This window comes from Amphiura filiformis, chromosome 18, assembly GCF_039555335.1.
Source record: "Amphiura filiformis chromosome 18, Afil_fr2py, whole genome shotgun sequence".
Taxonomy (NCBI): domain Eukaryota; kingdom Metazoa; phylum Echinodermata; class Ophiuroidea; order Amphilepidida; family Amphiuridae; genus Amphiura; species Amphiura filiformis.
In genome coordinates, this window is record NC_092645.1 from 40,219,496 (window position 1) to 40,226,287 (window position 6,792).

Consider the following 6,792-nt stretch of genomic DNA (forward strand, 5'->3'; position numbering starts at 1 on the left):
CCCGTGCATCTAACCGTCGTAGGTCTTTCATCACAAACTCTAACAGGTGACCCTTAACCTGACTCTAAATCACTATGAGATTTTGCGATCGACAATCATAGCACAAGTTGTCTGTTGCTACATCGTTTCAATAATGTATACTATTTTTAATATACTCCTATTGATCCTAGACATTTCCATACAGAATCACGCCAGATGGTATCAATTGCTGCTTTTAAAGTTGAGAAACACAATTCAACTGGACAGGGACACGTCTTTCTCTGGTATTTTTTCCAGGATTTACCTAGAAATAAACATTGCATCTGACGTTCTTCTGATTCCATGCCGGGCCGGTCAAATACCGTATAATAAAAAAGATGACTAAAGGGATTCTGTCCAAAACTTTCGTAAATGTGGCATTTGAATACCACAGTAACTGTTTTTAAAGTAGCAAGTAAAACATGGTTAAATGTTATTCAAAATTTAAGCTCGTGCCAAAATGCTTCTACGGACGGGGCTGCAACGAGGGATGGAGGAATATCATTCCATAGCTTGATGGTAGAAAGAACGAGTACTGGAAATCTAGAACTCTTGCACGCGGTTGGACGAACTTATGAATGTGGCCTCTCAGTGAGTCAATGTTCCTGCCACTTCTGATGGTAAGGTAGTCAGCAGCTGGAATATCCACAATGGATGCTACAATTTTGTAACACATCACCACCTGTGATCTCATCCTCCGTTGGTGTAGTGTATCCCACTGCAGTGACTGAAGCATGTCAGTGACGCTACTGGTACGGCGTTAATCACTAGTTACAAATCGTGCTGCCCGTCTCTGTACAGCTTCTAGACTCTGAAGCTGAATGCTGAATACTCAAGAATTGGGCGGACACAGCTCTCGTAGAACTTGGTCTTAATGTCAGGAGGATATTTGCTGACATTTCGCCGCAGGAAACCAAGTGTCTGGTTTGCCTTTTTGGTCATGGTGTTGATGTGAGCATTCCAGGATAAGCCAGAGCTGATGATTACTCCCAGGTATTTGGAATTGGTTGTTAAGGCTAGATGTTGGCCATGTAGTGAATGAGTGGTGTGAATGGGAGATCGCTTGTTGGTAATACGCAGGACTTCACATTTATCATGATTGAATGACATACCCCACTGCTTTTTCCATGTCTGGAGACAGTTTAAATCTTCTTGTAACAATCTGGCATCGTCGGGACCTTTGATGACTCGGCAAAGCAAAGGGTCATCTGCAAATAAGCGCGTGGTTGATGTGACACACTCTGGCAAGTCGTTGATAAAAATCAGAAAAAGCAAGAACAAAGAGTGTTATCATCATAGAGCTGACAGTTCCTATGGAAGAGAATCTATCAAATGCAAACACCCGGGTGCAAACACTAGAAAGATGTGCGAATACGACGATCTACTGTAGTACCTAAGAAGCACTATCGGGCATACCTAAAGGAAAGAAGAAGGCTATAACTGATACAGCAGCCAATATTGCAGTCAGAGCGAGCTACGACATATGGCCATATGCAGAAGCTTAACGGCAATCATTCAAAATGGAGCTACTAACAACAACATCAATATGCTCTGAGAGAAGTGGGATGGCTTAGTGCTCACAGAACCAGGTTAACATGGTTAAGCCATCAAAGTCTGTTCCCAAGTCCAGCGACCTCAGAGCACACCAATCTAGGCAGAGATATACCGCATAAGGTGAACGGTCCCTACTTAGTGATCTTCACAGAGTGATGTACAAGGAGTGCTTCAGAGCGTAAAACCGGCCCGAAGGTGACAGCGCTGGTGTGTAATTTCTCTATTTCTGATATTTAAAACTATTACAATTAACATGCTGAAATGATGTATAATTAATTCAAATGATTTTAGTATTTTTTTAAATTAATCTGAACTGGAATCATTTTACTTTGAAGAGTTGATATTAAAGGATATTGACACTTAATGAGAGCGCTCAAGAATTCTACTGCCTTGAAGTAGGCCTGTTTCGTTGGATTTGAAAAACAATGGCAGACAATGGATAATGATATTTTAAAACTCATGTTCCCATCATCTTTCTCAAACTGTGTTAAAGATTTACATTTTTATTGATATGTTGATTGAAAGACCATGACTTACAATTGTTTCAACAGAGGTAAACCCCGAAAGGCGTGACTTACTAGCCTTGAAATGTTGTTGCCTGAAAGATCTCTGCAAAAAATATGTAAAATTAACAAACGTAAGATCGCTGGATGAACATTAGTCTACATTAGGTCCAACAGTTTTTGGGGTCCTATAGCGCTATAAGTGCCCGAAGAGGTACCGATGGGACTTTTTATCGTACCCTGAACATTTTTACAGTGCATTCGTTTTTCATTTGAATGAAAAACAATAACACTATGCAAATGTTAATTATTATGCTTGATACAATGTATTACATATCAATTCTTTATGCAAATCAAACATTATTGCTTTAAGCCATCAAAGTCTGTTCCCAAGTCCAGATACCTCAGAGCACTGTAATCTAGACTGAGACATTCCGCATAAGGTGAATGGTCCCTACTTAGTGATCTTCACAGAGTGATGTACAAGGAGTGCTTCAGAGCGTAAAACCGGCCCGAAGGTGACAGCGTTGGTGTGTAATTTCTCTATTTCTGATATTTAAAACTATTACAATTAACATGCTGAAATGATGTATAATTAATTCAAATGATTTTAGTATTTTTTAAATTAATCTGAACTGGAATCATTTTACTTTGAAGAGTTGATATTAAAGGATATTGACTCTTAATGATAGCGCTCAAGAATTGAACTGCCCGGAAGTAGACCTGTTCCGTTGGATTTGAAAAACAATGGCAGACATTGGATAATGATGCTTTTAAACTCATCATCTTTCTCAAACTTTGTTAAAGATTTACATTTTTATTGATATGTTGATTGAAAGACCATAACTGACAATTCATTCAACTGAGGTAAACCCCAAAAGGCGTGACTTGCTAGCCTTGAAATGTTGCTGCCTGAAAGAGACCTACAAGAATTAAAGTATGTAAAAATAACAAACGTAAGATCGCTGGATGAATACCACTCTACCTTAGTGTACTCAATGTATACTAATTCATACACTAGTGTTAAATAATTATTTTAATTATTATCATCATATCAAGAATCATTTAAATATACTATTACCAGATGAAGCAAAATAAGGACAATGTCGCCATAGCTGTTTTCGAGTTGTGAGCCGATTTATGTTGAAATCATTGGGCCATACGTTCTTTTTTGTTTAAATAACCAATGCGTTCAAAACTTGGCATTCGCATCAATCAAAAAACACCTTATCATGATAAAAATCATTTTTCTCTACGTCATTGTCCTTATTTTGGAAGATCTGGTCATAACAATATCGGGCCACTTACAACCATGTCAGATTGGTCAGACCGTCAAATGCATCTTGTTCGAGATGATTAATACTGTTCCCTTCTAAAGACCTGTCAACAAGAAAATTGCATTATCTAGTTTTAATGCATTCAAAATCATCATTAATAATCTAATTGGGGAAAGGTAGAGAGCGTTGGAGAATTGACGCAGTGTTGAATGAAAATAATCATCTTTACAGAAGTACTTAACATACTCAATTCAATTATGAGCTCCGAACCAGAGCTTCTCTGCTATCGTATATGAGCGTCGTCTGCATAACTGACTGCTGTTGGTAAGCTATTCTGTTTCGCATAATAGGCGCCGGGCATCCTGCTGGACTTCATCCCTTCCTCTGGGTTTATTTAACTCATGGTGGTAAATTTGCTGAGGTAGTCTGCTTTGGGCATTCTGGGGTCATGACCAAACTATTTAAGACAGCATGATATTTGAAAACAGCATTCTGTAATAATCTTATGTTGAGCTGGTTTTATATATAGGCCTATCTCCGCATTTTTCATCTTATCCACCACTGATACACCCAATATAGAGCGTAGACACCTCATCTCGACAACTTTAAATTGCTGTTTGTATAAAGTGCTGTACGAGTCCAGCAAGCTATCCAATATGCTGCTATTAGTAGGGTAAATGCCTTGTAGATCTTGATTTTTAGTGATCTTGAGTAAATTGTGGTTTGACCAGATTGAGTATTATGCAGCATACGGAATGTTGTTTATTTGGACAGCCCATCCTGACCACTGCATGTAACTGTCGTATGTCTTTCATCACAAAATCTAACAGGATGAATAGGGCAGGTAAAAGAAGATATCCTTGTTTGACTCTTACTCTGACTCTAAACAACTTTGAGATTTTGCGATTAACAATCATAGCACAAGTTGTCTGTTGCTACATCGTTTTAATGAGGTCGACTATATGCTCCTATTGATCTCCTATTGATAAAGGGGGAAGCACAGTAAGCCAAAAAATTAAGGTACCAGTTATGTTCACTTACTGTATATCCTCAACAAAGACAAATATGTCATAATTGGAAACAGCAGCCAATAGCTGCATCTTTTAGCTCAAATTTAAGACCTCAGTCGTTGAAAATGTTCAAGAAATAAAGACACGGCGATCCCAAAACCCAAGTAAGATACCAATTTAAAAGTAGCAGTTTGCTGCATTGCATGCCCTATTGATTTGTACACAAATCGTTCGTGAACAAGAGAACCAGCGCTGCGCTTCCATTGATTAGCACGTTAAAACTAGAGTCGTGCTTTCATTGATTAGAACACAAAAGTGCAACTTTTGATTTCGTTTCTTCATTACGTTTTAGATAATCGTTTCTTTAATTCTTAAGCAATCGCAACGAATAAGGTCTTAAATTAGAGCTTTAGAATACAGGTATTGACTGCTTGTTTTAATTTGTCTTTATTTAGGATATACAGGGGTGAACATAACTGGTACCCTATTTCTTTGGCTTACTGTATTACGGGATTGGAGTGCGGTCTTATCGCACCTGTGTTCAAGAAGAGAGATAAGCTAGATCGAACAACTGCAGAGTCATCATATTTTATCATTTTGCTCGATTAAGATACTAGCTGGTGTATCATCAATTAGTGTACTTGTTAATTTAAGCTTCCTGGCTATTCCTACTCTTTAGTTATCAATTTGTTGTATGTTTATGAGTATAATTATTAGATCGCTAGTATCATAGGGTCTACTATTAATTTCTTTTATTATTGTTTCTACCAGATTCAGCCTGATGAAGAACATTTAAAATCTCGTCCGAAAATGTGCAATGAACTGTTTGATTAGGTATATTAAAGAACTGCAACGTTCGAGTGTATATTGCCCATTTCTTCCGTCTACATAATTTTTGTATTAAATATATACGCACTAATGTGTAGGAAACTGAACCAATTTCTTTCGCTATATATTAATATATATTAAATTAAATCAGCAAAATCTTGGTATGGTTTTATACTCACAGTGTATGTAATGCAAATAGCCCTTTGAATAAACCAGGTTCAACAGCACTGATGCGGCCACCGGTAAGTGTCCTGTAATAAATGCGGTGCATGCAGTAAACTTTATTATATCATATACTAAGAGACCAAGAGATTTGCGATTTGTTTTGTGAGTCAAGGAAAAGTTTGGGATCACTTTTTTGAGGGGGGGGACACTCTGTTTTTTTCTAAGGAAGACACTCTGATATTTTGACGGTGATCTATTCAATGTCTCGAGTACTGGTACACGGGGATTTTTAAAGGTTATATTCATTGACAAATAAAGGGGTCTTAAAGTGTCACGGCAAAAGGAGGTACCCTGCATCGATAAGTGCTAAGAGGGGTCCTTTTTGGTGACATGTCATGAGAAAAAGATGTCTTTATCAGATAAAGTATTAACGAAGATGTCAGAATTGAGCAAAAATGAGGTCTTAAATGAGATATTTTGAAAAAAAGGTACAAAAACAAGATGTTTTGAAGCAGATTAAAAAAACCACATCAGGGGTATTTCCTTTGAACTCGTCATCACAAACCATACCATGCGAATACCCATTCCTTCTCAAGATTTATTTTACATGTTTTGGGAAATTATTGAGTAAAATACGTTGCCAGCAAGATTATGGCAAGAAGATGGAAAGGTTATTCACAGGTCATCTAGGGTCAATCGTCCGAATTAACTTGTAACAAAGAGTCATTGTTTTAAAAGTAATATGTTGTTTGTAGCAGTTTGTAGACAAACGTGATCCATAGGTCAGCAGGGTTTGTTGTGGTCAAAGGTCAAGCAGAGGTCACCGGTTCAAATTACATCCTTTGGTTACTATAATGGATCAGAAAACCACCTGATACACTGTTGATACATACATAATGGTTGAGGTCAAAAGTCACGCAATAGTCATCGAAGTCATAAGCAAGCACTTGAAATTCGTGGCTCTTGAGCAACAGCACTCTAGATGGCATCTACATTTATACTCACAGCGTGTTGGTTGTTTTAGCCATATTTTTGATAGTGTCCATGCTCCAGCCTTTACTGCAATCTATCTGCAGATTACTTCCTTGATAGGCACACTTACATTCCTCAGGACATCTTTTAATATCTGCGCAAATAGTCAAAAGGTTTGGAATGTTGAAGTATCTATATATCGTGAGAATAAGTATATTAAATCCGTTTTGTCTCTGGGTGATTAATGTATAGAAGATATGTATTTTTTTAACATTGCTTGTGAATATTCTAATGAAATATATGCCGATAAGCCATAACCTAAATATATTAGCATTCATTCGCACGCTGTATATTAACAATACTGGGCTTAGGTCATTATAATTGCGAGTTTGGAAGTGTCTAACTATGCTTTAAAGAGTTCTCAAACATTTGCAGGTTTGAAACGGGCGACTAATAAAAGAAAAC

At 37.4% G+C, this 6,792-nt stretch overlaps 1 long non-coding RNA gene across 1 annotated transcript; it reads right to left on the reverse strand.

Annotated features, from left to right (window-relative positions):
• Nucleotides 1-2,109: 2,109 nt before the first annotated feature.
• LOC140139754 (uncharacterized) lies at nt 2,110-5,437 on the reverse strand. The gene is made up of 3 exons (XR_011857177.1): nt 5,370-5,437; nt 3,384-3,455; nt 2,110-2,181 (listed from the first exon to the last, which is right to left on the reverse strand). It is a non-coding gene; the product is annotated as an uncharacterized lncRNA (long non-coding RNA).
• Nucleotides 5,438-6,792: the final 1,355 nt, after the last annotated feature.